This window comes from Ascaphus truei, chromosome 4 (genome assembly GCF_040206685.1).
Source record: "Ascaphus truei isolate aAscTru1 chromosome 4, aAscTru1.hap1, whole genome shotgun sequence".
NCBI classification, from domain to species: Eukaryota; Metazoa; Chordata; class Amphibia; order Anura; family Ascaphidae; genus Ascaphus; species Ascaphus truei.
Genome location: NC_134486.1, coordinates 194,378,291 through 194,397,164, shown reverse-complemented (window position 1 = coordinate 194,397,164; position 18,874 = coordinate 194,378,291).

The window sequence follows — 18,874 nt, the reverse complement described above, 5'->3', positions numbered from 1 at the left end:
AAGTATAGACTTCGATTCTGAAGTAGAAATAGTAACAAACTCTAGGAAAGAACAAAGAGAAGTTCAAAAAGAGAAACTATTTACAAAACATGCCCCCAAAAATGGTAATAAAAAGGATTTTTTAGGGGAGGGGGGGTCCACTTCATTTCAGGGAGCAAATCATTATGCTCCCCTAATGAAGAGGGATCCCTCGTCAGAAAGGAAAAGAACAAGACCCGACGAAAACGGGGAAGAGGAAGGGAAAAAGAAGTATCTCAAAAAAAGCAAGAAATAGGAAATAATATTTTTAACCTAAGTTCAAAACCACTGACAGAATCGGAAAAGTCACTAATGTCAAAAGGTCTTAAGTTTGCACCAACAGTAGGTCCAAATAATTTTGGCCTATTTGTGGATGCACAGAGGTTTTTAAGAAAACTGACTATAAAAAGATTCTTTAGACTAAAAGATGTAGAACAAAGGACTGCCGATAATCTTGTAACTACATCAGATGTGATTAAGTCACCTGTAACATTAGAAGATAGACCAATGTTAATACACTCTGGCCTAAAATTACCTTCAACGTTCTATCCAAAGTATGTGAAAGGTAACAATTTAGACGTATTTTCACAACTTATATTAAAAGACTTTGAAAAACTAGTTAAATCTGATACTAAGTTTGAAAACAATTTGAGCATCTCTGAAAGAAAGGCCTTAAAAGTGCTACAAGAAGATACCAACGTTGTTATAAAACAAGCTGATAAGGGGGGCGGTGTAGCAATTATAGACAGAAATGATTACATCACAGAATCTAAAAGAATTCTAGGTGACGTGAATACATACCAACCCTTAAAAAAGATCCAACAGTAGATTTTTTAAAAGAACTTAAAATCCTGTTAGATAGAGGTAAGATAGAAGAAGTCATTAACAGTGATGAATATAGCTTTCTCTACAGAGAAAATCCTGTTAGACCCATATTTTATTACCTACCAAAACTCCATAAGAGTATTACAAATCCACCTGGTAGGCCCATAATAGCGGGGATTGACTCTTTAACGTCACATCTATCTGCTTATATAGACATATATTTACAAAAATATGTCACTAAACTTCCTTCCTATCTTAAAGACACAACGGATATCTTGCGCATCTTAGAAAGTCAAGTATGGGAAAATGGATGTTATCTAGTAACTTGTGATATTACCTCCCTCTATACGTGTATAAATCATAGAGATGGACATGAAGCTGTGGATAGGGCCTTATCAAAAGATCCAGATATGCCAAATGAACAGGCCAACTTTATTTTAGATGGCATAAAGTTCATCCTAGAACATAATTATTTTCTGTTTGAGGGGGTATATTACCTGCAAAAATGTGGCACCGCCATGGGCACGAAATTTGCACCCAGCTATGCAAATCTTCTTATGGGAGCATGGGAAGAAGACCATATTTGGTCTATTGCAGAGCTGGGTGCGAATTTGTGCCTATGGCGTAGATATATAGATGATATTATGTTTATCTGGAAAGGTAATGAAGAAAGCCTTAAACAGTTTATTATCTATATTAATGACAACTTGCTCAATTTAAAATTTAATTGTGAATATAGTCAGGAAAAAGTTAATTTCTTGGACCTGACTATTTTCATTGAGGAAGGGACAATAAAAACAGAGACCTTCTTCAAAGGTGTAGATATAAACAATTATATATCCACCACAAGTTGTCATCATCCGAAATGGCTGCAAAATGTCCCATATGGACAGATAAGACGCATTAAAAGGAATTGTAGTAACTTAAGTACCTTTCAAAAACAATCTGTCTTTCTTCAAGAAAGGTTTTTAGAAAAAGATTACAATGATGTGATCATACAGGATGCCATTAAAAAAGTCAATGATTTGGATAGAAATGATTTATTGAGTAAGAACAAGAAGGTTAAATCAAATAAAACTTTTGAGTACTCATTTATGACAGATTATAATAGACAATCAGATAAGATTACCAAAATAATTAAAAAGCACTGGCACATTGTAAAAAATGACCCTGTGCTTGGAGAGATTGTCCCTGAAAACCCAAATGTGATCTTCAGAAAAGCCAAATCATTGAAAGATAAATTAGCCCCCAGTGCCCTACCTAAAATAACCAGTGAGGGGAACAGATGGCTAACAAAATCCAAAGGTTTTTATGGTTGTACCACATGCACTGCATGTAAATATAGACCAGAGGATAAATTTAGTTTTGTGTCAAATATCACAGGGCAAAGATACAACATAAAACAACTTTTATCATGCAAATCTAATTATGTGGTATATCTTATCACCTGTCCATGCGGATTACAATATGTGGGCCAAACAACAAGAACTATAAATATACGTATACTTGAGCATATCGGTAATGTGAGGAGAGGTGTTACTACACATCACCTGTCCAACCATTTTTTACAAAAACATAATGGGGACACATCTGGGCTCACTTTTACAGTTATAGAACAAGTGTTGACACATTGGAGAGGTGGAGACAGACAAGCTGCTCTTAAAAAAAGAGAAAGCTTCTGGATCTTCACTTTGCAAACACTTGTACCACTAGGTCTTAATGTGGATTTTGAGCTAAGTGCTTTCCTTTAAAAAACTGTAAAAATAAATCGTTTTAGACAATAAATTGCTTTAGACTGCAAAATGAGGTTGAAAATGCACTTATTGTGAACTAATTGTTTTTTTCCCTATTTTATTTTGAGATACAACAATCGCCGTTTCAACATATATTAGAAGTTAGATTTTGAGCGATTTTATTAGATTTTATGTCTTTTATATATTTTATATACAATTCCAAAAATAGCACAGTTGTATATTAGGCCACTTCGTGAATTTTTAGAATGGGTTTTTTATTAATAAAGATGTATTTTACTTTGAAGTGTATAAACACTGTTGTGTATTTTAAAGGTTAATTGTATAACAGTGTTGTGAAGATTGGGAGGACATATGTAGTCAATCACCAATTTACTTGCTGTCCAATAGGAGGAAAGGTCAGCATTAAGTAAAGGGTACAAATAGCATCTCTTTATGGGGTAACATCACTCCTGACGAAGCCGTCACTACGTACGGCGAAACTAGTAGAGCGTAACCCCTCGTGTGAGATCCAGAGGGAGAGAGCCTGCTGTGGAGTTCCGGTGGCGTCCGCAATACGAGTTGAAGAACCCGGAAGTGACGTATCGGCCCCCTGAAGCAGCGCAGGTCGGAGACCGGATGAGGAAGCAGCATCGTGCAGAGATCCCGAGAACGCGACTCGAGTGAACCTTCATGTGTACAAACTTGCTGTTACCTTTCCGGAATCCTGTAAGCCTCCAATTTTGATCAATGCTGGATAAATATCTACATTTTTTAAGTATTGGATTGGTGTCTCTCTTTTGGATTCCTACCTCCTATTTATGTTCCTGTGTGTATGGGTCATTAGAGATGCCCATACACAGCTAATAATTCTGATACTTAGTGATCATTAATATCTAGCCTCACTGTGCTCTTATGAGAGCTCTGCCTGTGTATGTGTATTGTTAACATATTGCACTATGCGAGTATCACATTTTTTCCTTAGGCACTGACGCTCCCCTGATTCCTTTTCCAGCCTGGGTTCATGCCTGGCTGACGGGTGGCTGATCTGTTAAATGATAATGATTAGGATTTAATAGCTGCAATGCTTCGCGTGTCTACCAGATGGCATAAATTCATGAATTGTAATGCAGTATATATATATATACTGTGCAGTATTGCAGCCAGCGGGAATAAAATGCTTCAATCCCTGCCTGGAAAATACCTCAATGCACTCGGGCAGAAAACAGTCACAAACCTCAATACACCCGAGTATACCCGAATTCGTGGGACTAGCCGAGCTCGAATAAAGTGTGTCGCCAGTGTAAGAGACACAGGTAAAAGATCATATACCTACAAAAACATAACATGCCCTGTGTATTCATTCAGGACCCCCGGAAGCAGAGTGCCAAGTTTAAAAATCCACCTGCACTCACGCTGCAGGAGGGCCCTCTCCATATCACCCCCCCGAATACCCAACATCACCTGATCTATAGCAAAAGCCTGAAGTAGACCAGGATCAGAGTTGTGATTTGTTCTAAAATGTTTAGCCACCGTCGTGAGCTTCCTGCCTTTGAGTAAGTCCTGCTCAGAATTTTTGATACTCCGAACATGATCCAATACACGGAAGCGAAGCTCCCGTGTAGTCATGCCTATGTAGATCCTAGGGCAACTACAAGTGAGATAATAAATAACACCTTTAGATCTACACGACAGACTAGGGAGAATGATGTATTTCTTAGTCCGATTGGTTTCAAAGAATTCCAGTGTGTTAGTCATAAATTGGCAAGCTGAGCAGGACTTACAGGACACGAAGCCACGATGTATTGTTTTGATAGAAAATTAGTGCCCCCCCACATGATAGTGACTCCGCACTAGTTTTTCCCTGAGGTTAGGAGCACGCCTGATAACCAAATTAACCTCCTTGCCCAGGACCACCTTAAGACCCTGGTCTGTTTGTAACAAATGCCAGTGTTTTCGTAATATGTTCCTGTACCCACTCCAGTTTTTATCATACGAGGCCACAAACCTGATAATCTTGTCCGGCACACTAATGTTCTTTAACCTGGATTTAAGTAGAGATGCTCTTGAACCTGCACTTCCCTTCTTCCTTCCCCTTCCAATCACAGTATTACTGTAACCACACTGTTGGAAACGGGTAGTCATCTCTTCAGCCCGGGACCGGTAGGTGTTCTGTAATTAACAATTACATTTCAATCTCACAAATTCACCCACCGGTACCCCCCTAATTTGGTGGCGTGGATGACAGCTGTGTGCATGAAGAATGGAGTTGGTGGCGGTCTCCTTATGATGGATTTCAGTATAAACGAGACCGTCTTCACCAAACACAATCTTGAGATCAAAGAAAACAATGACTCAAGACTCCAGGAGTTGGTGAGCTTGATATTATATACATTATGGTTGAGACCCTCGACAAAAAAACTCCTGGGTGAACCGTCCCAGAAGATGAGGATGTCATCGAGAAATCTCAACCACAGTACCACACCTTTACTCCCCAAGGTAGTGTCCACTTGAAAGAAAACCTCTCTTTCCCAGTACCCCAAAAAGAGACTAGCATAGGAGGGTGCACATATTGCACCGATTGCCGTTCCTCTGACCTGGAGGTAGAACTGGCACTTAAACACAAAATAATTGTGCGTAAGTACGAATTCCAATCATTCTAATAAGAAATCAACCAGATCAGGCCCAAGAGTACCACTGGACAGAAAATACCGCGCCGCACGTAATCCATCACCATGATGGATGTTAGTATAAAGTGATTCTACATCACACGTTGCCAGAACTGTATTCCTGTCCAGTGAAACATGGTCCAACCTGAGGAGCACGTCCATCATGTCCTTCAGGTATGAGGGCAGAGTCTCAACAAATGGTCTGAGAAAAAAGTCTAGGAAATGGCAAATGGGCTCACATAGTCTCCCCATGCCAGACACTATGGGGTGACCGGGAGGACGAGAAGCATCCTTATGGACCTTGGGGAGCATATAAAATGTGGGCACTATAGGGAATTTGGAACAAAACCAAGACCTTGTTTAGCTGTAATAGTTCCCTGGGATACTGCCACCCTAATAAGTGCATCCAACTGATTTTTAAACTTTCCGGTAGGATCACCAGGGAGGGGCCTATAACAGTGAAAAGAAAAAATCAAGCGCAAATAATATCACAACAAATCAATGGTAACACAGATGATATACTATCCTTAATGAGTACAGCTCCTGACGTAGAATTCAAACCAAATTCAATCAGCAAACGAAGGAGAAACAGGTGCGCAAATCACATCAGGACATGTAAAAGAAAGTAGAAACACAAAATAGTGCAATAATGTCTACTCCAACAAAATAGCTTCAATGCTGGAGGTTCTATAAAGTTTGCACTCACGTGTTTAACGTGAATTGAAAGCGTTGTGGTTGTTGAAAGTTACCATCTTATGTCTCCAGACAGGTACTCCATATCCACATAGAGAGGGGGAAATTCCATATACAAAAAAAGGGGGAAGCAAAATAGTATAGTACTGTTTTTTTTTTTTTCAACTTCAATTTTTATTGATGTTTACAAGCATACATTATATCACAGCCCATTGTAGAGTACACCAATTATTTTCTTAATAAAACAAAGAATACCACTTTAAACATGACGAACATTGGGAGTTACCTAACACAATAGACACGACACACCAGACGTACCTGACACCGGGCCGGGGGGAAGGGGGAGGAGTGTGGGGGGGGGAGGGCATGGGGAGTCATTGTGCGAGGTAGGTTGTCGATCGCTGAGGCGGTTTGGATCCGTCTTGGGTTCTTGTGGGATAGCATTGTGATGTATTTGTTTATGGTTTTTTTCCCCCTTTTTCCCCCCCTTTTTGCAGGGGGGTTTTAGCTTGGGCCCGACATATCCCTCCCCTAAGTGTGGTCGGGACCGTCGTCTTTTGTCCGCCTACCTGTCCGTCGCTATGTGAAGTCATGTCTCGCTGCCCTCAAAGGAGAATGCATTTATTGAAAAATTGCTGTAGTACTTACCCCTTGGATATCTGTCTGGTCCAACCATGGCATCCAGACTTTTAGAAAATTTTCACCGGTGTCATTAACTAGACTCGTTAATTGCTCCATCCGGCAGACATGCCAAATCCTATTTTTAATTGTGGGGATGATTGGTATTTCCTGCTGCTTCCATAATTGTCACGCTGCGCTCACCACAAACAGGACGGAAGACCGCGGGGCTGAGGTGCGGATGAATAGGCACCGACCCACAACCACGCAGTCCTGTCTGGAATGCGTAGTCCAAGTCGTACCGCGTCGTAGGGTTGGAGAGGTCAGGGTGGTCAGGGTACTTGCCGTATTCCAGGGTTGGAGAGTCCGGGTAGGTAGAGTTTCGTACCAAGGTCCAGGGTAATAGAAGGTAGAGTAGTCGAGGAACGAAGCCGGGGTCAAAGCGCTGGAGAGTGTAGAAATCCAAGGAACAGGCAGGGTCAAACAGGACAGACAAAGTTCAAGACAAAACTAGACAGCAGCGGTGAGCATAATGCATAAACAGGAGTTTATGCTCAGCAATGAAAGACAGACAGAAGCAGGTATATATGTGGAAGGGTCCAATTACCTTGCAGGGGTGTGCTCTGGTCCACCAATGGTGTCAGTGAGACACTAATCCAAAACAGCCTGTAATCAGGTTTTCTTAATGATAGGTCTGGTTGCCGAGCAACCCGCGCGCGTGCGCGATGCACGTCGCGACGTGATGACGTCATGCGGCCTATTCTCCAAGTCTCCGCCTGTGGGAGGCTCCAGCAGATCCTTCAAGTTCTCCTGCCTCCCGGTTGCCGAGCAACCCGCGCGCGTGCGCGATGCGCATCGCGGAGCGCCGACATCACGCTGCTGTGCCTGCACTGCCCTGGCAGTGCGTGGGCGCATGAGTCTGCCCCATGGTGCATCCCCGGGTCGGTCTCCACGCGGAGTAGAGGTAAGTGTGACAGTATCCCCCCCTTGAGGGGAGACCTCCGGGCGACCCAGAGATGGTTTCTCAGGATGCCTACGGTGGAAGGCATAGATGAGGCGGTTGGCATGTACCTGATGATGAGGGATCCACTCTCTCTCCTCTGGGCCATAGCCTCTCCAGTGTACAAGATATTGCAATCCTCCTCTGGATATTCTGGAGTTGAGAATGGTCTGAACCTCGTATTCTTGTTGGCCATCTACCAGTATGGTTTGCGGAGGTTTAGATTGTCCTTTGGAGGATGAGTCTTGTAGACAAGGTTTGAGAAGGGATGAGTGAAATACAGAAGGAATCCTCATATTCCTAGGCAGTTCAAGCCGATAGGCTACTGGGTTGATCCTTTTGGTGATGCGGAAAGGACCGATAAAACGTGGTGCCAGTTTGGGTGAGGCTACTTTTAGCCGAATGTTTTTGGTAGATAACCAAACCCTTTGTCCTACAGAGTACCCTGGGACCTCTCTTCGGTGACGATCTGCTTGTCTCTTGTGTAATATACCAGCGTGCTGTAGGTTCCGATGGATCTTCTGCCATAGGTCTTGTAAGTGGCGAATCCTGTCCTCTGCGGCCGGGACTCCAGACTTGGAGATGAGGGAAGGAAGTGCAGACGGATGGAAGCCATAGTTGACCATAAATGGTGACTGTTGGGATGATTCGTTCTGAAGATTATTATGGGAGAATTCTGCCCACGGGAGAAGTTCCGCCCAGTCATCCTGAGTGTCAGCAATAAAGCACCTCAAAAACTGTTCCAGAGACTGATTGGTGCGTTCCGTCTGTCCATTGGTCTGGGGGTGATAGCCTGACGAAAAGTGTAGTGTGACGTCCAGATTTTTACAAAACGCCCTCCAGAACCGGGAGATGAACTGGGATCCTCTGTCGGACACTATGACCCGAGGGGACCCATGAAACCTGAAGATCTCCCTGATGAAAACTTCGGACAACATTGGTGCAGTGGGTAGACCCTTCATAGGGATGAAGTGTGCCTGTTTGGAAAATCTTTCCACCACCACAAGTATGGTGTCCATGCCTCTAGATTTAGGCAACTCAACGATGAAGTCCATCGATATATGTGTCCATGGACGTTCTGGGATGGGTAGTGGTTGAAGGAGACCCGCAGGTCTGTTGTGTGGCGTCTTGCTTCGAGCACAAGTAGCGCAAGTAGCTAAGAAAGCTTGTATGTCTCTCCGCATGTAGGGCCACCAGAATGTGCGTTCGATGAACTCAGTAGTTCTTTTGGTACCAGGATGGCCTGCAGTCTTGGATGAATGTCCCCACTCCATGACTCTCCTCTGGAATTTACGGGGTGTGAACAACCGATCCACCGGAACGTTGAGTCCTGCAAGGGTGTGGTTCTGAGCCTTGATAATGTCCGTTAAGGCACTAAAAGTATTTGCAGCCAAAATACAAGTGGAAGGGAGAATGGTCTCCTGTTGTTCCACCTTGTTATCCTCTACCAGGAACTGTCGTGACAAGGCGTCGGCTTTAAGGTTGTTAGACCCAGGGATGTAGGAAATGAGGAAGTTAAAGCGAGTGAAGAATAAGGACCATCTTGCCTGGCGAGATCCTAGTCGCCGTGCTCTCTCAATGTACAGTAGATTCTTATGGTCAGTAAGTATCGTGACTGGCGTCTCTGTGCCTTCCAGTAAGTGCCTCCACTCTTCTAAGGCCAGTTTGATAGCGAGGAGCTCCCGGTTACCTACATCGTAATTCCTTTGGGCGGAGGAATTTTTTTTAGAAAAATACGCACAAGGATGAAGTGGGGCTTGAGGATTCTTTCTCTGGGAAAGTATAGCACCTGCTCCTACATCGGAGGCGTCGACCTCTAAAAAAAAAGGTAACGAAGGATCTGGATGAGTTAAGATGGGTGCTGAGGCGAATGCCGTCTTTATCCTCTCGAAAGCCTGAAGAGTTTTCTCAGTCCACCTCGTAGGATCAGCTCCCTTCTGCGTGAGTGCCGTGATGGGTGCTACTACCGATGAGAATCCCTGAATGAACCTCCGGTAATAGTTGGCGAAGCCGAGGAACCTTTGGATGGCCTTGAGGGAGAGGGGACAGGGCCATTCGAGTACCGCCTTTACCTTGGTAGGGTCCATAGCAAGGCCGGTGTCCGATATGATGTAGCCGAGAAAGGAGGTGGATCTTTGATGGAAATGGCATTTCTCGAGCTTAGCATACAAGTGGTTCTCTCTTAAGCGCTGCAAGACTTGTTTGACATGCATAGTATGTTCAGGCATGGATCTGGAAAATATTAGTATATCGTCCAGGTATACTATAACATGATGGTCCAGAAGGTCTCTGAAAATGTCGTTGACAAAGTCTTGGAAGACAGCAGGAGCATTACACAATCCAAATGGCATGACCAGGTACTCGTAATGCCCGTCGCGAGTATTGAATGCTGTCTTCCATTCGTCTCCTTGTCTGATTCTAACCAGATTATAGGCGCCTCTGAGGTCCAGCTTGGTGAAGATCCTAGCTCCTTGGAGTTTGTCGAATAATTCGGCTATCAACGGAAGGGGGTAGCGGTTCTTTGTGGTGAGTTTGTTGAGACCGCGATAGTCAATGCAGGGTCTGAGGGTTCCGTCCTTCTTTATGACGAAAAAAAATCCTGCCCCAGCAGGTGATGAAGATTTCTTAATGAACCCCCTCTGGAGATTCTCCTGAATATATGTTCTCATCGCCTGGGTCTCAGGAATAGATAGTGGGTATGACCCTCCTCTGGGGGGAATGGCCCCGGGTAGAAGATCGATAGGACAGTCGTACGTCCGATGTGGCGGAAGTACTTCTGCTTGGCGTTTGTCAAAGACATCGCGAAAATCCTCATATATTCCCGGCAGCTGTACCCTGTCAGGATCCGTGACCTCCAGTCCTGCCACTGCCTTAGGAGCAGACATGCAATGCTCCAAGCAAAAAGAACTCCAACGAAGTGGCGTGGCCTCTGTCCAGTCAATGACTGGATTGTGGATCCGGAGCCACGGAAGTCCCAGAATGATGTCCGAGGAGGGGGTGTGAATGACATCCAATGTTATGGTCTCGGAGTGGAAGTCGCTAGTCGAGATCTTAAGGGGCGTAGTTTGTAAGGAAATGATCGCGGGCTGCAAGGGTCGTCCGTCAATGGCTTCAAGACCTACCGGTCGATCTTTGGGTACCAACGGTATTTTATTTTTGATAGCGAACTCTTGGTCCACGAAGTTTCCCCCTGACCCTGAATCCAGAAAGGCCCGTGTCTGTACTGTGAAGGTCTCACCGGATATGGAGATAGGTAGATAAATCCTCGTAGAGGGTTGAGGAGGGGGAAAAGTTGCAGTGCCCAGCGTGATCCTCCTTATACTCACTGGGCTTTGGCGTTTCCCGGCTTCAGCGGACAGTTGAATACCAGGTGGCCGTTATTGCCACAGTATAGGCATAGTCCTGCTCGTCTTCTCCGTTGCCTCTCGATAGGCGAAAGGCTAGTCCCTCCCAGCTGCATGGGTTCATCTAGGACGGGAGTTGTGGAGAGTAGAGGACCTATGGTGGAAAAGGAAGACGATTGTATACCTCGGGGGTGTTTGTTTTTCTCCATCCTTCTCTCTTGGAGGCGCTGATCCATCCGGATGCACAGGTTTATCAGGTCCTCAAGTCCAGCGGGACAATCCAGAGCTGCTAGTTCGTCCTTCAACCATTCGGACAGGCCCTGCCAGAAGACTGCAGATAGGGCCACATCGTTCCAGCCGGTCTCGGAAGCCACCGTCCGGAAGTCCAGGGCATAACGAGCCACAGTACGGTCTCCCTGAGAAATATTAAGCAGAGTAGATGCAGCTGTAACCTTACGCCCTGGGGTGTCAAACACCCTTCTGAATTCGGTGATGAAGAGAGTGAGGTCAGAGGTCAAATCTGGGCATTGCTCCCAGAAAGGAGATGCCCATGCTAGAGCGGCGTCAGTCAGCAAGGAGATTATGTATGCAACCTTTGTTCGTGAAAACGGGAAGTGAGAGGGCAGTAGCTCAAACTGTATGAAGCACTGGTTCAGGAACCCCCGACAACCGTTGGGATCCCCTGCATATCGGTTGGGCGCAGGTAGTCGTGGCTCAGGGGAAGGTGTGATGGGAGCAGGAGTGGCTGCGAGTGGGGCGGTGTTGGTGGTAGATACTGTTAAACGTCTAACTTGTTCAGTCAGGGTATCAACGTCTTGTTTAAGTTGGGAAACTAGTTGTTCCTTCAGTGTAAATGATCCGGTAAGTTGCCGGAAGCATTCCTCATGGGTGTCTAGGCGTCAGGCCACCTCAGCGGCGTTCATGTTTGTTGGGCTGAGCATATTGTCACGCTGCGCTCACCACAAACAGGACGGAAGACCGCGGGGCTGAGGTGGGGATGAATAGGCACCGACCCACAACCACGCAGTACTGTCCGGAATGCGTAGTCCAAGTCGTACCGTGTCGTAGGGTTGGAGAGGTCAGGGTGGTCAGGGTACTTGCCGTATTCCAGGGTTGGAGAGTCCGGGTAGGTAGAGTTTCGTAGCCAAGGTCCAGGGTAATAGAAGGTAGAGTAGTCGAGGAACAAAGCCGGGGTCAAAGCACTGGAGAGTGTAGAAATCCAAGGAACAGGCAGGGTCAAACAGGACAGACAAAGTTCAAGACAAAACTAGACAGCAGCGGTGAGCACAATGCATAAACAGGAGTTTATGCTCAGCAATGAAAGACAGACAGAAGCAGGTATATATGTGGGAAGGGTCCAATTACCTTGCAGGGGTGTGCTCTGGTCCACCAATGGTGTCAGTGAGACACTAATCCAAAACAGCCTGTAATCAGGTTTTCTTAATGATAGGTCTGGTTGCCGAGCAACCCGCGCGCGTGCGCGATGCACGTCGCGACGTGATGACGTCATGCGGCCTATTCTCCAAGTCTCCGCCTGTGGGAGGCTCCAGCAGCTCCTTCAAGTTCTCCTGCCTCCCGGTTGCCGAGCAACCCGCGCGCGTGCACGATGCGCGTCGCGGAGCGCCGACATCACGCTGCTGTGCCTGCACTGCCCTGGCAGTGCGTGGGCGCATGAGTCTGCCCCGTGGTGCATCCCCGGGTCGGTCTCCGCGCGGAGTAGAGGTAAGTGTGACAATAATGCTGCGATCTCGCACCTAGTGGCGGTTGCCAAATGCGCGATCAATTTATGCGTCGCATTTGATATACCCTGGATCCGCCTGCTCAATAGGAACAACCACGGGTCCAGGGGGATCTCCAAACCGAGAATCCTCTGTAGCCAATCTCGAATTTGTTCCCAAATCGGGACCACTCTTTTACAGGACCACAGCATGTGTTGCAAGTCCGCCACCTCCCCACACTGCTTTGGGCAGAGCGGGGAGTGGCCCCTGACAAATTTAGCTAACCTTAATGGGGTATAGTACCAGCGCATGTGGTGCGCATATGCAATGTGGTGCATATAGAGCTTTTCGCCGCTCCCTGTATGATCTTGTCCCATTCCTCATCCTCTAACGTCTCGCCTAAGTCTGCTTCCCACTGTCTAATGTACGTGAGTCGATGGTAATTGTGGGTCTTTGGACAGATCACTTCCCTGTACATTCTAGACGTTAGTCCCCTTGTGTCCGTAGCCCTAGAACACAGCTGCTCAAAATTAGTTCTTATAGGTCTAATTGGTGTTTTATTATAAAAGTCTCTGATCTGGAGGTATCTAAAAAATTCCTTATTTGATATCGCCGTTGCGGCTTTAGTATAGTACTGTTTTTAATGTTAAAAACACAAAGTATTCCACTTACATAAGTGCCTTTGTTTGTGAGCATTCAGACCACATTGGGTCATAGGGTCAGACAAGATATTCACAGCAACAGCATCTGCTCCACGGCCGTCACAGCAGGTACTGGGCTGATTAAATTTGTCCTCCACTCTAGATGTCATCAACAAGGGCTCCTTTAGTGGTCACTGATATCACCCAACACGCGTTTCCACCGCTAAGTCTTCATCAGGGGTCTATAAAAGCCTGCATCCTTCAGCTGGCGTAAAGCCTCCCTCTCATACAGGTTTTTAGGCCAGATGACAATGTTGCCGCCTTTGTCTGAAGGCTTGATCTCCACATCCGCAAGTTTCTTAAGCTCACCATTCACCCGGATCTGTCCCTGATTCAAATTCCCTGGTCCCTGAAGCTTTGCAAGGGAAGAGAAGTCACAAGTCACAAGTTCAGCAAACATCTCCACGTAGGACAAAGTCTGGAGTGGGGGACAAAACACAGATTTAGCAGTGATCCTGGGAAACAAGATGAAGGACACAACTTCAGAGGGCACACCCACCTCTTCACCAAAATTAGACTCTAAATCCCTAATGAGAGACAGCTCCTGTGTATTATATACCGACATTGAGTCTGATATAATATCATCGGTGCCTCTGTTCTGCTTGGCATAAAATTTGTGTAAAAGAAGTTTTCTGCAGAACAGATTCAAGTCTTTAACCCAATCGAATGTGTCCGTTGAAAAGGTGGGAGAAAAAGAAAGCCCAAACCTCAACAAAGACTCCTGGTCAGATGTTAGAACCACATCCGATAGATTAATGATATGTAGCTGCTCTATCTGTTCTTGTTCCTTGGTTGCTGTTTCTTCATAACGTCTTTTGGCCGTTGCTGACGATCTCTTAGAACTCTGGCCTCTCCTAGTCTTATTTCTATGGAGTCCAGATGGGCAACGCCTAAAAATGAGGATGCAGAGTTCATCTGGTCCCTTGCATCTCCCCCACTCTGTTCACCTTCAGATGACTCCAGATCTGAGGTAATGAATCCAGATTCTGGGTTAGACGGATTTGTAGGGACCATTGTATATTTCTTCTTATTATAACGAGCCGACCGATTTTTTGTCCATTTATACACCTTTTTATTTTTGTAATCCATAAATTCACGCAGAAATGTCTTTCTTTTAAAATCCTTCAACTCTGCTTCATACATTAAGAGTTCCTTCTCAATGGACAGAACCAGAGGATCAGCATTTTATCTAGATTTGCCTTGATTACATCAACCTCTTCTGTAAGGCCCTGAATGATAGATGTATCATGCTCAATTAGAATACGCATGAGCTCAGATGAGCGCACATTCAGGGCCTCTTCCCAACGGGTCTTAAGTTCACTTTTATCAAATTCAAATGCAGGAAAAACCTGTATGCGTAGACCTCTTGGAATCAGATGCTGTTCAAGGTATCTAAGTAAGGAAATCCTGTTCCACCACACCTTTAATCTTTTCTGTAACAGAAATTTTAGATTTTTAATACTATCCTTTTGAGAAGTGGTATCAGGATTATCACTCTGAACCACTGGATCCTCAATACTAGAGAAGACCTCATCAACACTCAAAATCCACCTTCGCTCACAGCTAACAAAATCCATTTTAAAATTATGATACACACCGTCGTGCTAGGCAGAGAAAAGACCCCGCAAGTGGGTTCAACAACTATAAATATTACAACAAGACAAACTGTCGGCAACAGACTAAGTAAATAATGAGTACGTAGATTAGTAATATAATAACCACTAAAGGTGCTAGGGACTAGAAGTAATATAACAATGAAAAGAAAAAGAAAAGCGTCCAAACTCAGCACTCAAGTATACTCAGAACAAATATCAAAGAAAATTATGATTTATTTAACAGCACAAATAATCAAACATAAAATACAAAAAATATTAAAACAAACCCTGACATCCTCCTGTGATAGAATATGTATCAGACAGGGGAAATCCCCTATGAAGATACTGATGGACCCCTAATACCCAAGGCAAGGGAAAAAAAGCCTATAAGCACAAAATATATGTAGAACAAGGGGTTAACAATAACCCCTTGAACCTACAAGGCCAGCCTCACCCCTAGTAAATATAAAACCACACAGCAAGCATAGATAACACATGCACCAAATTGCCTAATACATGCTGATGTCAAATACATATATTATATACATACACCATAAATGCAGTTGGTATAATCAAGGCAAACCAGGCACAGTACCAAAAAGAGACTGTTAGTACGGGCACCTCATAAAGGGGCCTGTATCTCGGGAAGCAGGGGGTCCCCGGACCTGAAACCAATGCGGTTCAGCTCCGGAGACCCCCTGCACATCTACACTATGAATAAAAATGTATTTTGAAATGTATTTATTTATATTCATGTATTTATTTATTTATTTAGATTTATTTATTTATTTTTTGGGCGGCTGCTGTGTGTGAATTTTTTTTATTGTGGGTAGCGGGGGTGGGTGAAGGGGGTATTAGCCCCAACGATGGTTGTTTAGGGCTTGCGGGGGAGTAGGGGGAGGGGTTAACCCCTTCATGACCGTAGTGGTATTAACTGCTACGGCCGTGAAGGGGTTAAGTGCACCCGCAACCCCCCCGCAAGTCCTAAACTCACACCAAGGGCCAAATACCCCCTTCACCCACCCCTGCTACCCACAATAAAGTGGGCACGGTGGGTTAACCCCTTCATTGCCTTAGCGGCTATCAGCTATGGTAATGAAGCAGCATTTCTGTTTTTTTAATAATATTATGCAGGGGGTCCCCTGAGCTTTGATTTGTGGCTCATGGAACCCCCTGCTCACTGTACAATATTATTAAAAATACAGTCATGCTGCTTCGTTACCATAGCACATAGCCGCAAAGGTAAGGAATGAGTGTTTATTTATATATGTGTTTTATTCATACTGTAGATGTGCAGAGGGTCTCCGGAGCTGAACCGCTGTGGTTTTACGTCCGGGGATTCCCTGCTTCACGAGATACAGGCCCCTTTAGGGGGTGCCGGTATCCCTCTGCTTGGTTTACATGCCGCGGTCACGTGATCGGGACCTTAAATTGCAGAGGGATACCGGCACCTCATAAAGGGGGCTCTATCTCCGGAAGCAGGGGTCCCCGGACCTGAAACCAATGCGGTTCAGCTCCGGAGACCCCCTGCACATATTCACTATCAATAAAAATGTATTTTAAATAATTTTTAATGTGCCGATGTTTGCGCAGAGAGAGCAGCGGTTCTCTCTCTGCTGCAAACACATCTCGCCAGGGGACGGCCTATAGTATCATTGATGTGCATATACAGTACTGTATGTGTATGTTAGGGGTTATATAGGGGTTGTTGTTATACAGTATATACTGTATCTATACAGTATATACTGCATTACAATTCATGAATTTCTCAGCTTCAAAGACAACAGCTCGCAAACGCACCCATGCGTTTTTACACGGCATTGCAGTATTGCAGCCAGCGGGAATAAAATGCTTAAATCACAGCCGCGAAAATAACGCAATACACCCCGGGCGAAAATGATACAAAACCGCACATCACCGGGATATTCCGAAATTCGCGGAGCTAGCCGAGTTAGAATAAAGTTGGTCGCCACTGTAACAATACAGAGTGCTTTTGATCATGCCTGTGTGTTAAATCGATAGGATTTAATCTTCAAGTGTGGCAACAGGTCTGCCAAAAAATTCAAAAAATCAGGAAGCTAATTGTGAGTCAAAAACTCCCCTCTTCATAACAAAATATAGTAACCAGGCTAAACAAATCAGGTCTATCATTAATCAGCATTGGGGTATCCTCGGCCTTGATTCTGAACTCTCTCCTTTTATAGAAAAGTGTCCCAAATTGGTTTTCAAAAAGGCTAATACTTTGGCCACCCATTTATCACCAAGCCTGTTTTGTTCAGAACCTCCACCAACTCAATTCAAACTAAAGGCCACAAAAGGTTTCTTTAAGTGTGGAGCTTGCAAAATGTGGAAATTTGCCCTTCCAACTAAATCTTTGAAGGTGAAAAAAATGAAAAAACCCTATGTTATTAAATCATTTATCAACTGTAATACTCAATATGTTGTGTATTACATTTGGTGTCAATGTAACAAGGGCTATGTTGGGAGAACTAATAGGCCCTTAAAAGAACATATGAGGGAACATGTACGATTCATTAGGAATGGGGACTTAAAACACCCTGTTTCAAAGCACTTTGCTGAATGCCCCCAGGGTGGCCTTATGAATTTCCATTTCATGGCCATTGAACATATCAAAGTCCACATTTGTGGAGGAGATAGATTGAATCTCCTAAACAAAAGAGAGATGTTCTGGGTATTCTCTTTGGATATGCTTAGTCCAGCTGGCATAAACATAGATTGGGAACTCCAACATTTTTTACAATAAATTGTTCCTTCTCTAATCCCATTCATCTTTCATAATAAGAGTTTCCCCCTTAGTCCAATTCCTCTTTCTATAGGGCTTGTTCTTTGAGATGGTTTAAGATATTAAGCAGTTAATTAATTTCAGAGTCACTCTTATGTTGAGAGACTCAGAATTAGTAGTGCTTAATCATTGACCCTATAGAAAGTTTAAACATTTAAAAATTCAAATTCAAATTTGGTTATTATCTCTCAAATAAGATATGAATGGTCCGCATTTTAGAGAATATTCATTTTGAAATAATAAATCCCTGAATTGATCAAATTTATTCTTTTACCAAGGATATGCCATTCTTCATCTTTTTTATTTAGAGACATTCTTTATATTTTCGAATTTATAATTATTTGAATAAATGATACAAATAGCATATTGATATTATTTGTTTTAATTATATTCATAATTGGAGGAGATATCATTTTATTCAATATTATTATTCATTTCTTTTCTTTTCTGTGCTTGTTTGTTTCATTATAGGTTAGTGCAGGATTCGTTTTGTAGCAATTGTTTGTACATTTTATGATGGACTTAGTTTTATTCATTTCTTATTCTCTAGGCTTAGGACCATGCAGTGATTCTAATATAATATCAAACTAATATAGATCATTGTATATTTTGCGTGGCATTCTCCTAAAAGCTGCAGTTCAGGCAATATCCTGCATGTGTGTGTTTTTTAATAAATCAGTTCTGTACTAAGAAAAAATACTTTTAGCATTTTCTGTTTAAAAAAAAACAACTTTGAAAGACCAATTTTCTTGTATTATATTTTAACAAGCATGCTTGTTCCTATAGCAATGATTTACATTCCCCATATTTAAAGATGTCGCCAAACTTTGCCGATCAATAGACGGAGAACGAATTAACCGGCAGCTATGCAGTTCTTTAGGTAATTAGATATTGCCCACATGAAACTATTGAATAAAAAAAAAATAATAATAAAAAAAGACTGAACTGCAGCTTTAAAGTACATGAGTATTTGTGTTGTTTTTACTTACATTCACTGTGGCTCCACCCTGTGGTTGTATGGCTCACCTGCAATTGAGTATGTGAAAAGGCTATTGATTTGCTAGCTGTGAGTTAACTCATTTTTCATTGGTTCTAAGTGCCGATATGTCATAGGAGAGGGGGGGGGGGGGTATGGTGGGTATTTAGTTCTTGTGTCTGTT